Raw genomic sequence first — 24,501 nt, forward strand, 5'->3', positions numbered from 1 at the left:
GTGTAGTATTGTTTTCCATCCTTTGACTTTCAGCCTATGAATGTCTTTATGAGTTCAATGTGTTTTTTGTATACAGCATATTATTGGATTTTGTTTCCTAATCCATTGTGCCAGTCTATGTCTCTTAATTAGTGAACTGAGTGCATTTACATTGATGGTTATAATTGAGATGTACTGACTTACAATTGACATGTTATTTACCTGCTGACTCCTTTTTCTCCTGTGTTTAATTGTTTGCCCTTTTTAGTGGGTTCCTTCTGTTCTCATTCGTGGAGTTCTGATCATTTTGGTCCCTCTATAAAACATCTTTCAGTAGTCTGTGTAGGGTTGACTTTGTCATCATGAAATTCTTTAGTTGTTCTTTGCCAAGGAAGTATTTCACTTCTCCATCAAACTTGAGAGAGAGTTTTGCAGTGTATAGTAGTCTGGACTGGAATTTGTTTTCATAGAGGACTTGAAGTACTGTGCTCCTTGCTCTTCTTGCCTTCATGGTTTGTGAAAAGAAGTCTGCCATTATTCTGATGGGTTTTCCTTTGAATGTGATCTGTTTCTTTTCTCTAGCAGCTTTCAGTATATTATTCTTGTGCTGGATTTCTGAATCTTGACTATTATATGTCTAGGTGTGTTTTTAATTGGGTCAAGGTTACTTGGCGTTCTGTATGCTTCGGTTACCTGAATGTCCAAATGTTTCCTCATATTTGGGAAGTTTTCTGCTATTACTTCCGCCCATATTCTTTTTATATCATCTGTGTTGAGTCCTTCTTTCTCATTGATGCCTATTAGTCTCACATTGTTCATCTTTGCATCGTCTTGCAAGTGATGGATTATTTTTTTCTGTGTCCTAGTTGTTTTTAAGAGATCCTTTCTTACCTTTTCACTAGCTGCACCAGCATCTTCAAGATCTGAAACTCTGTCTTCACTTTCACTCAAACAGTTTTGCAAGCTTGTGATTGAGATTTAAGTTCCTCTATATCTCTTTGACTTTGCTTCGTACAATCTATTTCTTTTCTGTATTGCTCATTCGAAGAATCCATCGTTTTTCCAATATCCTCTATTTTTTTTTATCAATGTCTTCTTTAGAAGCAGTTATTAATTCTTTTACTACAGATATTTTTTCAGATTGGGTTTCCTCCATATGTTTCTGCATTTGATTCTTTACTTCAGATGCTATTAAGAGATTTCTTTTTTTATTTCCAAAGTTATTTCTACTCTGAGTTCCTCTATACCTTTCTGCAATTGTTTCTTTATTTCAGACACTATTGATTCAGAGATTTGAGCTCTGTGATTCCCAATTTTTTCCATGTTAGTGTCCTCTGCACTTGTTCTGTGTGTGATTGGGGTCTGAGATTACATTTTGCTCCTTCTCTTTGTCCTTTTGTATAGCACTTTCCTCTGATCTTTGTTGTAGAGCTTTGATGCAGTTGTAACCTTAGCACCTACTGATATTTGGGCACAGATCTACAAAGTTTGAATTTACCCAGTTGTGCCTCGCTTGGGTCGGGCTGCTGTGCTCAGCTCCTTCTTGCTGCAGCTCTTGGGAGTGAGCCTGTTGTGCCCCTCTGTCAAGATATTCTGCTCCTGGATTAGCTGGGTGGATCTGTCCCCTACTCTCTCTGCAGGGACTGCAGCTGCAGAATTTCACCCCAGGCCTGTATGCCAGGCCTGGGCTGAGTCTGAGGGGGACGAGGGGGCGCAGGGGAGAGGGGAAGCTCTCCCACACACTTGCAGTACCTGGACTTGGGCTGGATCTGGGGGTTCCTGAGAGCACGGCAGAAGTTCTCACTCACTCGACAGGATTAGGGTGGTAGCTCCAGAGTGGTGGAGGGGTCCCGAGGGCACAGCAGAGGGTCTCACTCATGTAGTGTGCCTGGGTTTGGTCCGGAGAGGTCCTGTGGGTGCAGGGTAGCCGGAAGCTCTCTCACACACTCGCTGGGCCTGGGCTTGGGCTGGATCTGCGGGTTTCCTGCATATGTTTTCTTGTCTGTGTAACTTCTTTCATGTATTTGAAAGATTGGTGTGTAGTGAATGCCTTCCCATATTGTTTTTCCCCAGTGTGAGTTCTTTCATGGCTTTTATAATTACTCCTTATTGTGCATACTTTTTTACATTGCTGACAAAAGTGTTTCGTTCCAATTTGTATTCTTTCACATTCTTGACAAGATCAGTGTGTAGTGAATGTTTCCCATATTGCTCAAGCAAAGAAAGTTTCTCCCGAACATGAGGTCTTTCATAAATTTCACAATATTGGTGTGTAGCAAATGTTTTTCTATACTGCTTGTGCATGCATTATTTCTCTAGCATAACTTTTTCTCATGAATTTTGTAATTACTCTTTACAATGAATACTTTCACACATTGCTTGCAAAAGTTTTCTGGCTAGTGAGTTCTTTCATGTCTTTTATAATCATATTTCATATTGAATGTTTTTCCACGTTGATGGCACACATAAGGTTTTTCTTTGTGTGTTCTTTCATGTATTTGGCAAAAGTGGTGTGTAGTAAATGCCTTCTCACAATCCCTGAATACATAAGGTTTCTTTCTAGTGTGTGTCCTTTTATGTATTTGACAAGATCATTGTGTACTAAATGCCTTCTTACATTGCTTGCACACATAAGGTTTCTCGCCTGTGTGAATTCATTCATGAATGTTAGAATAAGTCTTTGTAGTGAATGCTTTTCTACATTGCTTACAAACATATGGTTTCTCTCCAGTGTGATGTATCTCCTACTTTATGGACTATCTTTTCTTTTTCTTGATGGTTCTTTGAAGATATTTTAATTGTTTAGTATGTTTTATTTTGGATTAATTTTAAACTTAAAAATGTTACAGATATGGGAAAATTCCCACAAGGAGGATAGCTGGATTGAATGGGATTTCCAGTCCTAATTTTTTGAGGAGTCTCCACACTGATTTCCACAATGGTTGCACCAGTCTACATTCCCACCAGCAGTGGAGACGTGTTCCTATGTTGGTAGCCACAAAGCTAGGAAATCGATAAATTATACGTAGGTGGGACTTGGCCCAGTGCCTAAAGCAAACAAGCTACCTCACTCCTGAGATGAATATCCTGTCTGGTTAAGGTTAACTATCAGTTGCTAGGCAACCTGGTGTCATGTGTTACTAACTTCATAAAAGTGTAAATAAAGGACAGTTTTGTTGTGGAAAAAAAAGGGATGGAAAAGTATATACACACACACACACACACACACACACACACTTAAGTTAGGATAGATATATAGCTACTTTCTCTTAGTTCACTGAGAATAAAAGTTTGTACTAATGTTGTTTAGACAAGATATCATGTCTTCACCTTATCCTCTGAATAACTACTATGAAGACAACAATATGCAATGTATTAATTACTGTAAACATCCTACCAACCTGTTTTAAAACTGTTTCATTGCTATTTTATCTTTTTGTCTCATTAAAATGAATAAAAATTTTAAAACTTGTTACAGATATGATACAAAATTTTCTTTTTTTCTTTTTGAGATGGGGTCTCTGTTTCCTACCCTCATCTCCAACTCATAAGCTCAAGTGGTCCTCCTACCCAAGCCCCTTAAGTAGCTGGTACTACAGGCACACAGCGCCACGCTGAAGACACAGTATTGCCATCGCTCCCTTCTCCCAGTGAACTGCTCCCTTCTCAACTAAGAACCTTTTTTTCTTCTCCTTTTTTCCCTCCCCTGACTTTTTCCTTTCCTTTCATTTTGTGCACCACAATGCTAACTTCTGGGGACAAGATTAAAGACCACAGGAACATGTAATGAATGGAAGAGTATGATCTCTCCCATTACCAGTGACTAAAGGCACACAGGACTTAAGCAGCTCTGTGCTGTGCAAATGAGCAGTCTGGGGCTGTCCCCAGGCCAGTGGCAGGAGGGGCAAGTCACTCCACAGCACCCACCCAACACTGCCCAGTAACAATACTGTCAGAGACACCAGTAAAGGGATGCAGTGGGACAGCATGATCCCCACTCTGCCCTGTTACCTGTAGCTTGAGAGACTTAGGCAGCACTACACCTGGCACAGCAACGAGGGGAGTTAGTACTCACTCCCTTGGGAGAGGAGTAAGAATTGGACTGAACAGCCTTGGATGGCATCTGGAGGAGCAGAGATTCACCCCACATCACAGTACCCTACCTCACCTGTAATAAGAAATCTGAGAGGAAAGAGGCGTGCAAGTGGAAGAGGAACACAAGAGGCTGTACAAGGACCAGGAGGAGTCACCTATGCAAGAGACTGGGAGCAGCCCCCATCTCAGTATGAGGGTAGCACAGCAAATAGGAGAAAGATGGAGAGAAACAAGGTAAGGAGTAGGAGGGCCACTCCTAGCTTCCCATATCTGGAGGCAATGATCAACCCCAGATCCCACGCAAACTCTACCACAAGCTTGGCAGTGTTACCTAGTAGTTTTGGGCTCTTGGTGTATACCACAGGAATTTTATTTTTTATTATATTTTGTTTTTATTATTTTTTACTGTTTTTTAAAAAGTCTTTTACCTATATTTTTGTTCTAATTTATTCATTTTGTCCGCTTTACTCAATCATCTCTCTTGATTTAATCATATTTTCATATGAGTGAATAGTCTAATCTTTCTGTGTATCTTTGATAATCCTTTGCTTACTCCTTCATTTTTTCTCTCTGCCCTTTTCTCTAGTTTCCCAAAGCTTGTGTCATCATGTTTTGTCATCCAGCCTTGCTTCTACTGTATTTCTCTTTATTTATCTCTGATTTATCCACTATCCCTCTTAAATTTTCCCACCATAGGATAAAACCACTCTATCAAGTGGAAACACTTTGCACCAAGCTCCCAACTTATGTTGAGTTCTGTTATATAACCATAGATCTTGGTCCTATGATTAAAGGTACCAAGTAGTTACCATACTTTGCATTTTCTAAGCTGTGCTTAATGCTATTGCCATTGCTAACTTTACTACTTTAGATAGGATGTCATATATGTTGTAGTTAGTTTTTCTCTCAATGTATAACAATAGTGGGAAAGTCTGGACTAATAACCATCACCATAGTCCATTACCAAAGGACTGGGGACTGAGCCAAATAAATATCAACATCTCAGCCATAATAAGCTGGGAAGGTAGGATATTGCCAAAGACACAAAAACCAAGAACCTCCTCCACACATAGAAGATATCACTTAAGAACAGACATTTTCTAGGAAGGCCTTGATACTAGCAAAAAGCTATTATAAAAACCTGTAAGAATCAACACAGAAAACAAAATAAAAGTTATAAAATAGAAAATGACAAAATTCAGATGAAAAATGCAACTCCAAATCTCCAGCCCACCAAGAACAAATCTAGGAGACAAGATATAGGAAAATGGAAGACTCATACTTAAAATTTGTGAAATGATAGCAACAGTATAGATAAACAAATTTATGAGGCTATAGAGGAAATCAGATCAGAAATAATCTCTCAGGTAAAAAAAGAGATGCCGACCATAATGACAGACTTGCTCAGCAAATCTAGAGTAGACAACAATACAAAAAATAGAGGCACACAGAAAAATGACAGAAACCATGAATGCCCCAATAGGAAAGAAACGAACTGCATAAAACAGATCCAAACAGGTATCAAGAAATTAAAAATTCCGTGGAAAGTTTGCAAAACCACATGAATGAAAGTAAAGATAAAGGCTGGTGAGTTAGTTCACTAAGCACCTGCTTAGACAAGCACAGGGATTGGAGTTTGATCCCTGGCATTATATGGGCGCCAGCCCTGTCCCTAGGCTTGCTGAGCCGGTCACTGACACTGGGCATGGTGGCACACGCCTATAATTCCAGCACTGGAGAGGCTGAAAACAGGATCATTACAAGTCTTATCTGTGTAATGAGACCCTGTACAAATACCACATTTACTATCAGACCTAGAAGAGGATCTCAGCTAGCAATCATGATAAAAAAAAAAAAGATCTCTACAAAAACAAGAACCAGGAAATAAATAATTCAAAAGCTGAAAGATGATGCAAAGAACAACATAAGATTGATGGCATCAATGAAGAAAGCCAGAGACACCACAGATGCCATAAACACTATTTGTAGAAATAACGACAGAAAACTCCCCAAGCATGGAAAAAGAATCTGACATACAGATAAGTGAGGCAGAGTGAGAATTCCAATTAACTATGATTGAAATAAATCTATACCGAGGCACAGAATAAGCAAGACCTCAGAAATTCAGCATAAGAACAGAATATTAAAAACAGAGAATAGAAACAGATCACCTATGTAGCACCCCATAAGAACCACATCAGACTTCTCAACACAGATCTTCAAGTCAAAAAGAGCTTGAAGTATTTGAAGCCCTGAAAGAAAATCACTTCCAACCCATACTGATGTAACCTGAAAAACTATCTTTCAAAATAATTTTAAAAATAAGATACTCCATGATGAAGAACAACTGAAGAAATTCATGACCATCCAACCAACTGTCTAAAGTGTACTGAAAGACACACTTTAAAGAGATAAAAATGACCATAATTCCAAGAACAACAACAGAAAGAAACAGTGCAAGCAATTAAACAGAGGAGAAAGATGGGGAACCAACAGCAGGAAAATAATATGGCAAGAAGAAGCCAATATATGTAAGTTATAACCATCAATGTAAATGGTCTCCATTCACTGATCAAAAGAAACATACTAGAAGAATGGGTCAAGAAATAAGATCCAAAAAAAAAAAAAAAATGAGAAACGAGATCCAACAATATGCTCTATATGAAACATTAACTCAGAAAGAAGTTCACAGTTTGCGCTCTGTGAAAGCCTGAGAGAATGTTTTCTCTCCAGGTGACTCTCCTTAGGTACACTCTACATTGTCAGTTACTTTCCTCTATGGCCTCATAATCTCCTTGATCAGAAAATTTGGGACACACTGAGTTACAGGATGTTATAGTACAGGTTCTCTTATGTCCTGAGTCCTCACTGACTTTGAAGGGCTAGGGTCAAAATGTTGGCTATCCTTGTTGCCCTTCTTTTTCTCTAATTTTTTGGTCTGCAAACTTAAGTTGTTAACCCTCCAGAAGTGAAGTTTAATTATATTATTACCCTAAAACATAGGCTGTTAAGCTTAACATCAGTATCTGTCTGAATATCAAATGCCTTAGACATACCATGGAACAGGTATTTTTCCATTAATAGTTGATGTGCTAAACTTTTTTTTTTTATATACTAAACTTTAAATACATGCAGAATGTGAAAAATTAGTAAATAAGGAATATAATAAACAACTACAAATTTTTACACAGAAATTTAGACATCTAACTGTACACAACATTGTAGCAGGACAGTCCTATGACATTTTTTCTTGTCTCTTGTTTTCATTACCTTTTTTTTAAACATACATTTACTTGAGAGAGAATATAGCAGTAATTGATATGCCAGGAGAAGCAGAATTCTTTTAGAAGACCAGAATGACAGGGATTGCAAGCATGGCCCTAATATCGCACATTGCTATCTTCAGTGCAGTTGCTTAGTTCACAGGTATCAGTATATACAGTTAGGGTGAGAATCCTACTAATTAACTGCTAGTTTCAAAAACCTGATGGCGATTTTCAGGATCATTGCCTTAACCATCTTGTGTATATAAATGTATGGTTTTGCCCCTGCCATGTTTCCTAGCTTTTCTCCTTGTCCTCTCTTTGTTGTTTAATCCTTAAGTTCTCATTTTCCATTTAGTTGTGTTACACCTTTCAATTTTTATTTCTTATTTTGAGTTCTTATACTAGGGAGACTATATGATATTTATACATGTGGGTCCGGTTTATTTCACTTATATCAGTGGCTGTGACTCATCCACATGGCTGACACTGACTAAAGATCTACAAACTGCTATATAGGGTTTCAGGGTAAGTCTTGAGGGGATTTGACTGACCTTGTCAGATACAAAAGTTACATTTTTTGTTATATAGATCTTGCTTTATCTTGGTCTTAGCCATCCAGCAGAAAAGTATAAAAACGAGATATAAAAAGTAAAGCCATATTAATATGCTGAGCTGTAAAAGGCTCAAGTCAACAACTTCTGACAATGCCAGTCCTGTGGATAACCTACTACTATTATAGACTACTGGACTATATTGGATTACTCTGCTGAATTTATGCACCTACATTATATGAACGACAATGGAATATCCATCTCTGACAAAAGTAAACATAAAAGGGGGATATAAATGAAGGATCGTTCTGTAATGAATATATACATATATATATTTGTATAAACAAAATAACATAGATATACAGCTACTTTCTCTTAGTTCAATGAGAAGAAAGTTTGAATTGATAGTGTTTAGACAAGATGTCATGTCTGTATCTTGTACTATGAATAACTACTACAAAGGCAACAATATGCAATGTATTAATTATTGTAATTGTCCTACTAACCTGTTTTGAAACTGTCTCATTGCTACTTCTTTCTCAATAAAATTAATATATATAAAAAATAAATTCACAGATTGAAAGTCAAAGGATGGAAAACAATATTCCATGTGACAGGGACCCAGAAAAAAGCAGAGGTAGTTATTCTGTTTACAAATAATGTGAACTTCAAACCAAGAATGATCAAAAGAGATAAAGTCACTACATACTTGTTAGGAAAAAATTCAGGAAGAAGAGATAATATGTATGAGTATCCAACTATATGAAACAAATATTAATGGACATGGAAAATCAAATAAGCACTAACACAATTTTAATGGGGCACCTTAATACCCCACTGATACAAATAGATCAACCAGGCAAAGAACCAGTAAAGAAAAACAGAGCTAAACCAAACCTGTGAACAAATGGGCTTAGTAGATGCTTATAATGTATCACCAAACATTAGAATACACATTATTCTCAGTTGCACCTGGGGTATTTTCTAAAATACCCCATATACTACCCCACAGAACATGCTTAAGTAAATGCAAAGGAATTGAAATTATCCCATACATATTATCATACCACAGTGCAATGAAATAAGAAATCAATGGCAAAAGAAATGGTAAAAAAAATGTTTAAACATATGGAGATTAAGTAACATTCTCTTGCACAACCAATGGGTCATTAAGGAAATCAATGAAAATGAAATATCTACAATTAAATGGAAATGCTGACACAACATACTGGAACCTATAGGACATAAGGAAAGTAGCCCTAAGAGGCAAATTCATAGTGGTGAATTCTCATATCAGGAAAACAGAATGAGTTCAAATAAACAACCTAATATGGCACCTCAAGCTTCTAGAAAAGAAGAGCAAGTTAAGCCCAAAACCCATACAATGGAGGAAATTATAAAGATCAGATCAGAAATTAATGCAATTGAGACTAAGAAAACAATACGAAGAATCAATGAGGTAAAGAGTTGGTTCTTTCAACTATTAAATAAAATAGAATAAACCTTTAGCCAACCTTATTTACAAAAAAGGGAAAGATTTAAATTTATGTGATTAGGAATGAAAAGGGTGAACATTATTATAGATCCTATGAAAATTTAGAAAATCATCAACACTTACTTTGAGAATCTCTAATGAGATGGAAACACACAAGAAAAGGAGAGATTCCTAGGTATGTAGGAACTGTCAAAACTGAATAAAAACATAAAATTTCTAAATAACCTAATATCAGGGAATGAGACTGAAAATTAATTGAATACTTACCAACGGGGGCTGATGAGATAGCTCAGCAATCTAAAGCACCTGCTTAGGCAACTGTGGTTCGTTCCCCTGGCACCACATGCCATGCTAGCACCATCCTCAGGGCTGTCTGAGCCAGCCAAAAAGCAAAAACAAAATCTTACCAATAAAGAAAAAAACACATCCTGACAGATTCACTGCTAAATTCGATAAGAAATTTAGAGAAGAGCTAAGGGAATTACTCCTGAAACTCTTTAATGAAATTGAAAGGGAAATAATAACATCCTAACTCATTCCTAGAGACAACTATTACCCTGATACTAAGAGCAGAGAAAGGTCCAACTAAAAGAGAACTGCAGGCCAATCTTCTTAAAGAACACAGATGCAAAAATTCTCAATAACATATGAGCAAACAGAATGCAGCAAATCATCAAGAGGATTATATACCATAACCAAGTGGTATTCATCCCAGAAATTCAGAGATAGTTCAACATATGTAAATCATTAAATGTAATGAACCATATCAACAGAGGCAAAGACAAAAACCACATGATCATCTTAAGAGATCAGAAAAAGCTTTGGACAAAGTCCATTATGAATTCATGATAAAAGCCCTACAGAAAATTAAAATAGGGCCAGGGAGATAGCTCAGTAGAATAAGCACTTGCCTGGCAAGTGCAAGGTCCTGATCCTGAGTTCAATCCCTAGTACCGAAAAAAAAAAGAAAAGAAAAGAAGAGAAGAGAAGAGAAGAGAAGAGAAGAGAAGAGAAGAGAAGGAGAAGGAGAAGGAGAAGGAGAAGGAGAAAGGAAGGAAGGAAGGAAGGAAAGAAAATTAAAATAAATGGTCTTTATTTTAGTCCAATAAAGCCCATCTATGACAAACCAACTGCCCACATTATACTAAATAGTCAAAAACTGAAAGCTTTCACTCTAAAATCAGGAATGAGACAAGAATGTCCACCATTGCCTCTTCTATTTAATATAGTGACAGAAATGTTACCCGAGTCAAGAGAGAGAAATAAAATGAATGAGTATGGGAAAGGAAGAATTTAAAGCATCATTATTTGCAGATTACATGATACTTTACATAGACAACCCCACAACCTCTATCAAAAGACTCAGATCTAATAGAGTTAATAAAAAAATTATCATATTGTCGGATATAAAATCAACACTCAAAACTCAATAGCACTCCTGAACACAAATAAACTAATTGAGTGAGAAAGGGAGAAAACACCTTTCACAATAACATTAAAAAAAAAAAATGAAATACTTAGTAACCAATCTAACAAAATTAGTAGAAGATTTCTACATTAAAAATTGCAGTACTCTGAAAAAGGAGGTCAAAGAGGATAACAAAAAATGGAAAGATATCCCTTGCTCATGCATAGGAAGAACTACCACAGTGAAAATGGCCATACTTCCAAAATTATTATACAGATTTAAGGCAATCCCAATCATAATACCATTAGCATACCTTACAGAATTACAGAAAACATTTCTAAAATTCATTTGGAACCAGAAGACGTGAGTAAAAACAATTCTGGGAACAACAGCAAGTCAGGTGGCATGACAATCCTTTTTTTTTTTTTTTCTTTTTTAGAACTGGGGATTAAACTCAGGCCCTTGTGCTTGCCAGGGAAGTGCTTATTCCACTGAGCCATCTCCCCAACCCCCACAACAATCCTTGACTTGAAATTATACTACAAAGCTACTGTGATAAAATCAGCATGGTATTGCAAAAAGAGCAGACCTGATGATAAGAGGAACATAATAGAAGAGGCAGACACAACTCCAAACATACTCAGCCACCTTATCTTTGACAAAGGAACCAAACACCTTCACTGAAAGTAAAGATTGCATTTAATGCAATCAAGACTAAGAAAAAAATACAAAGAATCAATGAGGCAAATAGTTGGTTCTTTCAACTATTAAGTAAAATAGAATAAACCCTTAGCCAAACTTATTTACAAAAAAGGGAAAGATTTAAGGGAAAATGGAAAGATATCCTGGCAAGCACAAGGGCCTGAGTTCAATCCCCAGTTCTGGAAAAAAAAAAAAAAAAGACAAAGAGAAGAAGCAACATGTATTCTCAGCCCCGAACCTAACCCAGAACAAATGTAAGAGACACTAGCATAGAAGAAATCGGCAATCACACACCTGAAATTTCTGAAATAATAGCATCTGAAGTAAAGAAACAACTGCAGAAAAGAATAGTGGAAATCAGATCAGAAATAATTTCTGAAGTAACAAAAGAAATAATCATAATGAAAGAAATAGTAAGTGCTTCTAAAGAAGACACTAATAAAAAAATAGAGGAGAATAGAAAAATAATAGAATTTTTGAATGAACAATATAGGAAAGAAATAAAATTCATGAAGCAGATTCAAAGTGCTTACACAGGAAATTAAAACCTCAATCGCAAGGTGGCAAAACCGTTTGAATGAAAGTGAAAATAGACTTTCAGACCTTGAAGACACCATTGCAGCTAGTGAAAAGGTAAGAAAAGATCTCTTAAAAGCAACTAGGATGCAGGAAAAAATAAATCAACATCTGCAAAATGATGCAAAGATGAACAACGTAAGACTAATAACCATCAATGAGAAAGGAGTGAATACAAATGATATGAAAAGAATATGAGCAGATGTGACAGCAGAAAACTTGCCAAATATGGGGAAACAATCTGACATTCCTGTAACTGAAGCATATAGAACTCCAAATAACATCAACCCAACTAAAAACACATCCAGACATATAATAATCAAGATCCCAGAAATTCAGCACAGGAAGAGTGTACTAAAAGCCGCTAAGGAAAAGAAACAGATCACATTTAAAGGAAAACTCATCAGAATAACAGCAGATTTCTCTTCATTAAGTCAAGAAGAGCATGGAGCAAAGTACTTCAAGTCTTGCAAGAAAACAAATTCCAACCCAGACTGATAATACACTGCAAGACTCTCTTTCAAGTTTGATGGAGAAGTGAAATACTTCCATGACAAAGAACAACTACAGAATTTCATGACAACAAAGCCAACCCTACATAGACTACTAAAAGATATTCTAGAGTGGAATCAAAATGACCACAACTCCATGAATGAGAACAGAAAGAACCCATCAAATAGGGCAAACAATTAAACACAGGAGAAAAAGAGGTATGTAACAGCACTTTCAATTATTCTTTTGTATAAAGCAGCAAGATATTTCCATCAGCATACTCTACAAATGGACTTCTCCTGCACTTGTGGGTCATGATTCTGTCTGGGTCTACAGGGTGTATATCAAGTAAATAGCAGTAGCTCAGTCCCACAAGTGACACCTGGTCACCAGTAAGCGTCATGGACACTGTCCAAGTCCACCACATACTAGAATTTTGTGCAACATCCTAGCCCCAAACTGTTAGAAGTGCCGGTCATATAGTTGCCATTCCAATATTTTTGTTATGTTTTATTTTTAGTAATTCTTTACTATCATGAAAACTTTTTCTTAGTTGACATTTATATATATATATTAACCTAATCAAATACTGTGTAAGTATTCTGAATTGATCACAGATTCATACATATCATACAATAGATTCTGGCCTCTTAGTTGGACTCAAAATTTTATTTTATTTTCTGAATATTATTTTGAAATAATTTAATTTTGAATTAATATTTAATTAATTTTCTGAATATTGTTTAATTTTAATTTTTGTTTTATGATTTATATTTTTTTACTTACAATCCACTTATAAGACATGGTATATCTTCTTCTTCTAGTATTAGAAACTTTAAAAAGTATGTTTCCATTTCCTATTGACTTTATATAAGTTCTTTCTTGTCTTTTACACACACACACACACACACACACACACACATACACACACACAAACATATGAAAACATATGTATATAACCTGACATAAGGTTGATACTGTTTTGTGGAAATCTTCAATGACCTTTTAAATGGGTTCATCTAATATAATCATAGTTTACATAGTCCTGCATAACTACCATTTTGAGAGCTCTTTATTCTTTATCCAGGGACCATACAGCAACTTCTTTTGCCTTCTGGATTATGGTCTTTATTATTTTTTATATGCCACATCTGGAAGTATTAGAATATTTCAAGTTCATATAACTGGAAAATATTTTACTTTTAGTCTTCAAAGGTATGTTTGCTAAGTATAAAATTCAATAAGGACAGAATTTTTTTTCAGTCCTTTGAATAAATAAGTCTAGTTTCTTACCTGTGTGCTCTTTTTTTTTTTTCTAATGTGGAATAAGATGCTATTGAATTTTGTTCTTCCATAGTTAATATTTTTCTATGTATATGCTTTAATGATTTTTTTCTTTACAATTAGTTTTGCTTTTTGTGTTATGTCTTTTTTTAATATTATTAACTTTATTAAGAAAAAAATTGCAATGAGACAACTTCAAAACAGGTTGCTAGGGGGCTGGTGAGATGGCTCAGTGGTCTAAAGCATCTACTCAGAACAAGCTTGGCAGAGCACAGGGACCGCGGTTCAATCCCCCAGCACCACATGCCAGCCAGCCCCGCCCCCTGGTGGGCTAAGCTGCCCGCCCCAAACATAAATAAAATTTAAAAAAAAAACAGGTTGCTAGGAGAGTTACAACAATTAATACATTGCATATTGTTGTCTTTGTAGTAGTCATTCATAGCACAAGATGCAGACATGATATCCTGTCCAAACACTACTAGTACAAACCTTTCTTATTAAGAAAAAGTAGCTATAGATCTATCCTAACTACTTTGTATATACAAATGCAAAATTGTCCTTCATTTATATCTCCTTTTTCTGTTTGGTTTTGTCAGAGATGGGTATGCCACTGCCATCCAAATATTGTAGGTGCAAGAATTCGGCAAAATATTCCAATAGAGTCCTACAGTTAGTTTTGGACAATTTCATTTTTGTGTATCTTGGTATGATTTTATTCATATTTTTGTGCAAAATGTTAATCTTTCTTGGAAAAGTGTTGCTATAATTTTAACTAAATTTAGAAATTTTAAATCTTTAAATATTTATTGCCTACTCCCTTCTACTTTGAGAATTCTAATTATATGAATATAAGTTTCATGATATTGGCACAGAGTGAACTATTATATGATTAATCTGTAGCCTCTTTCTCTTCATGTTTATTTTACACAATTTTATTGTTATATTCATTTAAGTTTGTAAATAAATTTTTTACAATGTGCAATGTATTATTATTCTCATGTTACATATTCATTTCAGAAATATTTTTCTAAAATTCACTCTGTCTGGATGTAAAAGAAAGAAAGAAAAAAAGAAAAGAAAAGAAATCAACCAACCAATAACAAAGGATGGTGGGCTATGGGGAAAAAGGGACACTTCTTCACTGTTGGTAGAAGTGTGGACTGTACAACCACTGTGGAAATCAGTGTGGAGATTCCTCAAAAAACTGAGATTGGCGGTTCATTTGACCCAGATATTCCCCTCTTAGGGATTTTCCAGAAGAATTAAAAACATCATTAACACAGCAATACATGTGTACTCATATTTATAGCACCACAGTTTGTATTAGCTAAATCTTGGAATGATCCAAATCCCCACCAACTGATGAATGTAAAGATGTGATTCTTTTTATATAATTAAGTACTACTCTGTCATCAAGGAAGATAAACTTTCTGGGGAGATAGCTCAGTGGCATAAGGACTTGCACGGCAAGCACAAGGCCCTGAGTTGAATCCCCACTACCAAAAAACAAAGATAAACTTGTGATGTTTATTGCTGAATAGACACATATTGAGACCATACTCTTCAGTGAAATTAATTGGACACACATTTATGTGTAAATATTGCATTCTCTCACTGATGTGACAAACTGAAAGTGTAGATAAAAACCAAACTGTATAAGAGATATTATGAAATGGGAAAAAATTGTTTGAAAGGAAAAGGGATCCAGGGAGGGTGCAGGGAGAAGGATACAATGGAAAAGAAACAATGAGAAAAGAAGGATAGAATAGAAACAAAGATTTGTAAGTAAAGAGGGAAAGTGGGATGAAGGGATGGCAAGAAGAAACAAGACAGGAGGCCTGCCCTTAGCTCAGTTCTTTAAGTGGCTGCTTCAACAAAGCAGTCAGGCTCAGGTTGCTGTGGTTCAATCCCCACAACTCAAGCCAGCCAAACCTGCCCTGAAGGCATTCAGAGCAAAAAAAAGAGAAGAAACAAGACAAATCAAGGTATATCATATATTGGTATAAATTCTCTGTGATGAATGTGATCACTGTATATATCTAAATTGTAGCAACACACTTAAACTTTTTTTAAAAGTTACATTAAGAATTATAAAAAAGAATAAGTAATAATCAGAAAAAACACCAAAGTGGCAAATAAATTCAACAAGATTCCTCTAAAAATAAAAAGAAGATTCCTCTAGAGCTAGCATTTTTAAATTTTATACTACAATGTCACAGCCATGATACCAACAATAATAGTCAACATATAAAACAATTCCATCACCACAATGATCTTTTCTTTTGCCTTTCTGTAATGACATCAACCAAACCCCTCCTTTCTCACCAACACATCCCCACTGTACATTCTATATTCCTGTAAACTACTAATATATTCTCTATTTCTTAAAGATTGGATTTTTTATGTGTGTCTTCTACGTGTGCTGGAGATTCAATCCAGGACCTTGTGCATGCTAACATACATTCTATCTTGAGCTACATCCCCAGCCTCCAAATTGGCTTCTTTTCACTCAACATGATTCCTTGAGAGTCTTCTCAGTCATTATGTTAAACAACACTTTATTCCTTATTATCACTGATTAGTATTACCTGGTATGAATGCAACAGTTCATTTAACCATTCATCCACTGGTAGACATTTATATGTCCTCATTGCTTCCATTTGAGGACATTATGAATAAAGCTCCTATTCACATTCAAATATTCAAATGTTTGTTTTTGTTTGGTTTGGCAAGTTTCATTTCTCTGAGATAAATGCCTAAAAGTACAAATGCTACATTGTTGATAGCTGCATCTAGACGTCCCCTGAAAGCCTCATGCAGTCATAGTTGGAGCTTTTCTAGAGGGGGCTGGAACTAGATTCTGTGATGCTGGGATCAATTCATGGTACAATGCTAGGTTCAAGAGCTCTCGGATTAAGGGTAGAAGTTCTACCTGCCTTAGGTAGCCTGGATAAGATTCAAGGTCTAGAAAGAGTTGTGGTTGTCCCTTGTTGCCTTTGCTACCTTCAGCCTGCCATGGTCTGTTTCTCTTCTGCAATGACTGTCGTGCCACCCTGCCCTCGTACAGCCAATTATGGACCGAAACCTCTACAAAACATAGCTAAATAAACCTTTCCCTAAGAGTTGGGTATTTTGTCTCAGCAATGAGAGAAAAGTAACTAAACTACTGCTAAATATACTGAGAGTGTTGTATAATTTTATATTCCCACCAGCAATATAAGAACAATATCACCCCAGCAGTTAGTGTTGTCACCATCTTTTATTTTAGCCACTTTCATAGAGCAGTGATGTCTCATTGTAGACTTTTACTTTGTTTTATTTGTACCGGAGATCAGACTCAGGACTTTGCATTTTCTAGGCAGGTATTTATGCTGCTGAGCTATCTCCCTGACTAGTTTTTTAAAAATTAAGTTTATTAGTACAGTTTAATAAGTTCTTTTTTTTTTTTTTTTTTTTTTTTTTTGGTATGAGGGATCAAACTCAGGATTTGCCAGGCAGGCACTTGCATTTGCCAGGCAGGCACTTAAGCCACTGAGCTATCTCCCTGGCCTACCAGTACAATTTAGATATTCATAATAATCATATTCATCAGCGGGAATTAGTACCTATTTATGATATATCTTGAATGTTACCTCTAGAGGAAATCAGACAAAAAAGATATATATTATCTGCCTGTATCATGTTGTACAACTACACACAAATTTATAACTACCTCATAAGCAAAATTTAAAACTATAATGGTGGGGCCAGGATGATAGCCCAGTGGAATAAGTGCTTGCCTGGCAAGCACAAGGTCCTGAGTTCAATCCCTGGCACCACCAAAAAACCAATAAAATTATAATGGAAATTCTACAGTATTAAAAAAATAGAAGTGAGAAGATTATACCAAGACAGTAAAAGTAATAAAGCAGTATCCAAGAAACCCAAATGGGAAGTCTTCAAAAACAGGAAGAATTAAAACACAGCAGACAACCTCAGTGACAAAACCAATTATGACATTGTTGTTGGAGCAAAACAGATTTGGGAGATATTAAGAAGAAAAGGAGATTTTTGGACTTATGTGCAAACATGAGAAGTATATAATTCTTTATCCTACTTTTAAAATATAATCTAATTTTTAAATGTTTTTTTATCATATTATGTAGGGACTTAAAGTTCAACATATCAATACTTGATGAAAAATACCTGTTCCTTATTATGCCTAAGATGTTTGAAATGCAGAGAGATAGTGAGGTTAAGCTTAATAGCCTACATCGTTTGATAATAACAATAAGCTTGTCTTCTGGATGGTTAACAACCTAAGTTTGCAGACCAAAATTAGAGAACAAGGAGGGCTACAAGGAAAGCCAACATTTTGGCCCTAACCTTCTAAGGTCAATTAAGACTCAGGACATATGAGAATTTGTACTGTAACATCATGTACCTCGGTAGTGTCCCAAATTTTCTGATCAAGAAGATTATGGGGAAAAAGAGGAAAGTGATCAATGATGTAGAGTGTGCCTAAGGAGAGTCACATGGGGAGAAGACACTCTCTCAGGCTTTCACAGAGAGCACATTGGCCAAGCAATGGCCGTGATTCATCCACATGGCTGACAATGACAAAGGCTCTACAATCTGAGGTACAGGATCTCAGGATAAATCCTGAGGGGATTTCACTGACCTTCTCAGACCAAAAAGCTACAACTCTTGTTGCATAGGTCCTGCTTTACCTTGGTCTTAACCATCCAGTATAAAAGTACGAAGACGAAATATAGGAAGTAAAGCCATGCTGTTATGTTGAGCTGTGGGGGACTCAGGTCAGTAATTTCTGACATTGCCAGTTAAACAGAAGACCCAATGCTATTATGGGCTACTGGACTCTTTTAGAATATTCTGCTGAGTTTACACACCGATAATATTCAAATAATGGAACTTAGAAAAAAAAAGGTATACAGATGAATGTCCATTTTGTATCTGTGTATTCAAAGTGGTTAGGATAGATATATAGTTACATTCTCTTAATGAATGGAATGATTTGTTCTAATGGTGTTTGTAAATAGGATCTCAAGTCCGCATCTTGTACAGCAATTAACCACTAAGAAGAATATATGCAGTGTGTTAGTTATTGAAACTGTACTACCAATTTGATTTGAAACTGTCTCATCGCTATCTGTTTATGAATAAAATTTTGAAAAAAAAAAGAAGAAAAGATTGTGACAAAGAAAAGAGTGAAGCTAAGAGTGACTTGTACAAGTTTATTCAAGGGAGAATTAAAACTACTGTATGTGCATGTGACTGAACTTGTGTGATCCAGTATTATATTCAGTACGGTAATGAAGAACAGAAAACAGGTCTCTTAAGAACTGCAAGATGATTTGGCTGAACAAAGTAAAGCCAAATATTTCAGAAATGTTGTTAAGAGATTTCTCATGTATGGAAGTAAGCCATGGGTTGCAAAGATAATTAAAGTCTTAAAGGCCTTGTAAGGAAGAGGCTGCAGCATGCCAAAGCCTCGACCACGGTAGAGCACGCATACAATGACAAAGCCATTTTGGAGATGAAGAACATGCTAAAGGAGGATCTCTATGGAAACAGGCTTCAGCTTTATTATTCTACAGAACACCAAACTCTGGGCAAGGTATGAGGGGTATAGCCAGAAAAATTAAAGCTTATGAAAGATGAAATGAAATGAATTCTAACTCAATGAATCAAAAGGAAGTGATGATTAAGCACTCTTTAGTCCATGATGTCTTCTTGGACTTTTTTAACCTACGCAATCCCCAAAACTCACATCAGAACTAACTGAACCCATCCATGAAGTGAAAGTGTACCTGGCACACACAATGGTGCCAGAGTGGCCATGCACTGCTTGTGACATGGTACACCCAAGGACAGAAAAGTAATTGTGAAAACAATGAAGACTTAGGTTGAAAAAGTGGCCAATGGCTAATCCTTTCACTTGGCTTTATTGGTGCCATTTGATTATACTGATGAAAATAAGCTTGTGATGCAGATAATCATATCAAAAATTGTCAGTTCCTTGTCTACAACAGTAAATGACAAATCCAGAAGGAAGTTGCTGTATTTACTGGGTCCCAGAGATCCTGCACATATGGTAGGAGAAATCACTGAAGTTCTGCAAAAAGGAGATGGAAATGCATACGGTCAGAAAGACAGATTCGTGGTGAGCCCTTAGAATCTATTTCTCTAGTTTTGTTAAACTATATATAAAGAAATGCCCAACAGATGGTGCTAGTAAAGTCTGCATATGTGTTGTATCTGACACCCTGGGATCCACCAGTGGAGACGTTCAGCCTGCCATGAATGTCACCACCAGCCTGGTGGCAGCAGAACTACACCTGATGACAAGGATGGAAAGCTTCATGTTGCAGAACATCCTGAGGGACACCTAGTTTTAAAGTGGTTAATAGACCAAGATAAAAGATGGAAGAAAATGGAAGAGAAGGTTGTTTTGCAAAAGTACTCTTAGAGCATATTGGTCTTGGGCTAGTGTAAATCTGAGTGCTAATATTCTTTCCAGCCTTCTACAGGGTACTGACTAAGAAACTGTACATAAAGCTCAATGGAAAAGCCTCATTTTCATATTGGAGAAAAAGTGAAAAAACCAGCAAAGGAATAGAAACTCTACTTGAAAAACTGACTGCCTAGGTAGAAACAGTTAAGAACAGAATGCAATCATTTTTCACATCCTATGTTTGGTTTTCCCACTGCAAGAAGGATGAGGACTGACCTCACTTGTAATTGTACATGTCTCTTTTCACAAAAATCTATTTATCTAAAATTGTTTCTAAAAATGAAATAAATATATACTTATGTTTTCCAATAAAACTTAATTTAAAAAAATAGGCTGCCAACCAGATTGGGTCCATAGCCTTTTGTTTGCTAACCCCAGTTTTATTCCATGGGTTAAAATTCAATATTATCATTGTTTACTTTATAGCTCAAATGTTCCATTTTTGGCTTACAGGTGATTTTTGAAATTGGTTTTGATGATCTTTCAATATGCTACCCCTCTTTGAGTATTTGCTTTCTCTCTTGCACCATAATATATTCCAGTGGTTTTTGCTACTGCAGGCATATAACCAACTAGCTCCTTTTATTAAAAACTATTTTCTTTTATTAAAAAATGGTATTTACTAAGCAAGATCTAGGAACTAGATGTCATCATTATCACTGCAATGTTAGTGCTCATAAGTTGTCCCAGCAGACTAAGCCAGGAAATATATGTAGGCATACTAACCCACGAATACATTCTGTACCCTCCATACATGGATATATTCTTTATCTGTATATTCAAAAAGCGTGAACGCCTATAAATACCTCTGGTTCTAATATAAAACTACAGGGTTCACTTAAGACTTCTGTCTTATTATTTATAATGTTTTACTCAAAGAATGAGAAACTAGGTTCTCATAATGTAGCCTATTTTATTTATTTTAGTCTACTCACACATTTTATAATTGCTAGACTTATGAAAAATAATCTTACTAACTAGACAGTTGAATTATGTACAGTTCTCTCTTTATCCTTACATTACCCAGTCAAGATACTCTTTTTCAGTTATTTTGGTTGATTGCTCCCTACAAAACTTAGCAGCAGAGGACAGGAAAGGTAGTTTATGAAACTGCATATGGAATTTGTTTTTCATATTTTATTTACAGTTATTTTTACAGTTTGGGGATTCTCAGTGTAATATTAAAGCTATGATTTCATGAAGAGAATTTTTATTTTCTCAGGAAGAAATTTGGGGGAAATATTTAATACATTCTCAGAACTGTTTTTAGTTATAAGAGGTCTGAAAAGTTATTTTAATAAGGTTCAATTTATAATTTTACTTTTTATTTATTCATGCTTTGTGTTCTACTTTCTATACTTTTTCTAAAATGTTTTCAGTATTAACTTTCACATTTAAGATATATGATATAATGTGAGTTAAATTTTCTTATTGTGAAGTTATAGATTGCAGCTCATTTAGTCCCCCACACTGGATGTTCAATATGGGGAGAAAAATGTTCAAAAAACATTATTTATAAGAAAGATTATCTTTTAAACATATGGTATGTGCGTAGAAGGATCACTAACCATACAACAAAAATACTGGTAATAGGTTAACATGAGAATTTCTGGAGTAGGCAAAAAGAGTGGGATCTAGTGCACGGGTGGATGGGTTAATATGCATGAGGAGCTGGATGTGTTGCTGCTCATGCGTAGGTGGACTCTGAAAGTTCTCTTATAATAGCTGCAATTTTCTTAATGAGAACAAAAGCATGAGTGCTTTTTAAGTATCTTTAAGGTCAATTTAATACAGTTAAACTCTTCACACAGTGTCTAATATATTACTAAACATATAGTTGAGCTAAAAAACCACAGGAATTTGGAAAAGAGAAAATAAAAAATAATGATTTGAATTATATACTTATTTTAGAACATTTAATAAGATGATTATACATCCATATTTGTGGATACTATCATTTAAGATATACAGAAAAAACAAGTCTTTAAAAACTTATTTTTTCTGGGGGCCTGCCCCTTAGCTCAGTTCTTTAAGTGGCTGTTTCAACAAAGCAGTCAATCTCAGGTTGCTATGGTTCGATCCCCACAACTCAAGCCAGCCAAACCTGCCCTGAAAGCATTCAGAGAAAAAAAAAAAAATCCTTAAGGGTATACAGATGAATGACCATTTTGTATCTGTGTATTCAAAGTGGTTAGGATAGATATATAGTTACATTCTCTTAATGAATAGAGGGATTTGTTCTAATGGTGTTTGTAAATAGGACATCAAGTCCGCATCTTGTACAGCAATTAACCACTGGGAAGAATGTATGCAATGTGTTAATTACTGAAGTTGTCCTACCAATTTGGTTTGAAACTGTCTCATTGCTATTTGTTTCTCAATAAAATTATGGTAAAAAAAAACACTTATTTTTCCTATTACTGTGTTAAGAAATGAGGTACCTATGCTATCATCAAATCCCGTAATTACATTTTAAGTTATCTAAAGCACTTATTCTCTTAATTTATTATAATTATAAAGTAGTAATATATTAAACAGAGAGGCTGTCATCTCTAGAATTCCCTTATATGTAATTGTTTTAATTAAATGTCTAACTTCATACATCCTTTTTTTGTTGTTGCCAGCTCAGCTCACCCTGGGGGCGCGGCTAGTATGGCATGTGGTGCCAGGGATCGAACTGCGGTCCCTGCGCTTTTGCCTAAGTTTGTCTAAGCAGGCGCTGTAGACCGCTGAGCTATCTTGCCAGCCCCCGACTTCATACATCTTAAATGAACATTTCCTGCTTTAGACAACCCTATTAAACTTAACATATTTTCCAACCTTCAAACTCTCCAACATCTACTTTTGCTTTGCAGCTGATAAGCTTGCCTTGTACTTATCAAGCAATATAATTGGAATTAAAGGAGGCATTTTAACCCGACCAAATGCATTAATCTAACTTTCACTATATTGCCAAACTCTGACTTTCCTCCTGTAAAATGGAAGAAATGTCTTTATTCCTTGAATTCTTTACTTGTGTTCTGCGTCCCACTTCCTTTTCTTTCATTGGCTTTGACTTTTTTTTTTTTTTTTGGTGGTATCGGTGATCAAACTCAGGACCTTGTATTTGTCAGGTAAGCACTTATTCCACTGAGCTATTTCCGCAGCCCCACTTCCTTTACTTTCAAATACATTACTCCTAAAATCATTTTCTGGAATTATTATTTCTTCATTAGTATAGAAGCCTGCAGATATACCAATTTTAAAAAACAATTCCTTGACTTCTCATCAATAACCCGTTTTACGTTTCCCATCCACAGCACAACTTCTCAAAAATGTTATCCCAACTCCCTTCCCCCATTTATACTCTTAAGTAGAATTCTGTTCCTTCTCCCTCCCTGACTTCATTTAAAGTCATGTGTAATCCTGTCAAATCTAATGGTAAATTGTGTACCCTTATTTTCTTCATTTTTCAGTATATCTGATTGACACCACTGACTATTATTCTTTCTACTTCTGTAGGTTTTCTTAATGTAAAAAGTGTAACTGCCCCTCTCTTCATTCTCCTTTATTAGGGCCTACCTCCCATACCTGACATCTAATTGATAAGGTATCTAAAGGGCTTTGTCTTAGTTGGCTTCCTTTTCCCTTCCCTTTCCATGGCTTTAAATGCATACACACAGTGATAACCCCCAAACATATCTCCAACCCATAGCAATGGATATATTATAAATACCTCAAATTTAATAGTTTCAAAGGAAATTTGATTTCCACCTTACTCTCCCAATTTGCTCTTCCTCAACTTAGTAAATGTTGTCATCCCCATAGATATACCAAAAACGTTCTTCACAGAACTACAGAAAACAATCCTAAAATTCATATGAAAACACAAAAGATCCAGACTAGACAAAATAATCTTTTTTTTAATTGAAAGAACCGGGGATTGAACTCAGGCCTTTGTGCTTGCCAGGGAAGCACTTATTCTACTGAACCATCTCCCCGGCCCTAGACAAAATAATCTTGAGGAAAAAAGAAAAAGCAATGCTGGGGCTGGTGAGATGGCTCAGTGGTCTGAAGCACCTACTTAGAACAAGCTTAGCAAAGCATCAGGGACCACGGTTCAATCCCCCAGCACCATATGCCTGCCAGCCCCGCCCCCT

The 24,501-nt window shown here is 35.8% G+C and overlaps 1 protein-coding gene and 1 pseudogene across 1 annotated transcript in view; one reads left to right on the plus strand and one right to left on the minus strand.

Moving 5' to 3' along the window:
* The window catches only part of Eml5 (echinoderm microtubule associated protein like 5), a 247,615-nt gene that overhangs the window by 207,880 nt on the left and 15,234 nt on the right, over positions 1–24,501 (minus strand). The gene's annotated exons all lie outside the window — the stretch shown is intronic.
* Positions 4,096–20,496, plus strand: LOC111817785 (annotated as a pseudogene).

Source organism: Octodon degus, unplaced genomic scaffold, assembly GCF_000260255.1.
Source record: "Octodon degus isolate 3935 unplaced genomic scaffold, OctDeg1.0 scaffold00070, whole genome shotgun sequence".
Lineage (NCBI taxonomy): Eukaryota > Metazoa > Chordata > Mammalia > Rodentia > Octodontidae > Octodon > Octodon degus.